Raw genomic sequence first — 1,634 nt, forward strand, 5'->3', positions numbered from 1 at the left:
ACAACAAAAACATCTTTTTGCAACGTTCAAAAAAGTTGCTGAAGATATTTTACAAAGTTCGATCGCATGTTGCAAATCTGGTTATTGCCGTAGAGAAGAAGGATACGGCAATGTTTTTTGAACGTTGCGAAAGGGAAAAATCTTTTTGCAACGTTATTTGAACGTTGCAAAAGATCTATTCGCAATGTTTTTTTTAATGTTGCTAATAACCTTTTTGCAACATTTTTTAAATGTTGCTAATAACCTTTCGCAACACTTCATAAACATTGCTAAAAATAAAAAATTTCGCAACACTAAATAAACGTTACAAAAAAGCGACATTAGTAACATGCACTTAAATAATGTTGCGAAATCTCAATTATTAACACTAATGGCAACATTCACTTATTAGAATGTTGCAATAGACCCTTTTAGCAACATTTAATTAATGAATGTTGTCTTTTGCATGTTCCAAAAATGCATTTTTGTTGTAGTGCTTGTTGAAGAAGGGATAGACTTACTGGAATATCCCTACGAAATCTCTAATTCTAATTAAACTTTACCTAAATGCATTGTAACGCCCCAAATCTTATCGACTTAAAATTTGAGGTGTTACCAATATCATTTCGTATCGCATACATAAAGCGAAAATATTTAATTCGAAATTTAAAACTCTTGATTTATTTAATACTCAAATACCAAATTGAATAAACAAAATGTCGCGTAAACATAGAACATTAAACAAAATTAAATTGAAGCACATAATCCTAACAGAATTATTTTAAAACGTTTTCTTGCGAAATTTTTCTTTACTTGGCAACCCGCGCACCGCTCAGCCACCATCCACGTTGACCGTACTGATCTGAAATATTGAAATTGAAGGAGTGAGTAATTACACTCAGTAGGATACGTGCGTCCAAACAATATAATAATTTAAAACGTAAACTCATAACATTTGACACCAACATTTCGTTAAGAGCAATCGGTGATCAGTCGAAAGCTCTAATACATTTTGAGAAGACCCGAAGGCGATCTCACATTTCATTTCATTTCGTAGGAACCCGTAGGCCGAACATTTCATTTCATTTCATAGAGACCCGCAGGTCGAACATTTCATTTCATTTCATTGGACCCGCAGGTCGATTAGCATTTCATGAAATAAATCACGTCAAAAACTATAATATTGAAAGGACGGAACAACTTGCACATAAAGTATCCTACCTCGATTGATAATAGAAAAGTAAGGAATTCACGTTCCCAAAACCTTTTTGATGTTGTCGTGTCTTGTGGATTTAAGGTCAATCCAGTGGCAATTCCACGTGCCAAAATCCTTTCTAAGAGTATTAAAACCCATTTCCGACAATACAAAGAGAACACTTCTGGAATGGAGACTTGGACAGGCAGTGGAGAGTTAAGTGAAGATGGAAGAGAGTGGTTTTTATCTCATAAATTTTCGAGGATTTGGAATGAATTTATAGTGTAAGAGAGGTGTAAAATTAAGAAAGGTTTTGACTGCCAAATTTGTTAAAAATATATAAAGGGTAATTATGCAATCTAACCAACAGAAATCTCGTCAATTAGCTCATTAATCTGTCCAATTACAAAAACTCTTTGTTTGGATATCAATCAAATTAAATTAATTAGGATCTATTTAA

The sequence above is a fragment of the Olea europaea genome, unplaced genomic scaffold (assembly GCF_002742605.1).
Source record: "Olea europaea var. sylvestris unplaced genomic scaffold, O_europaea_v1 scaffold126, whole genome shotgun sequence".
NCBI lineage: Eukaryota > Viridiplantae > Streptophyta > Magnoliopsida > Lamiales > Oleaceae > Olea > Olea europaea.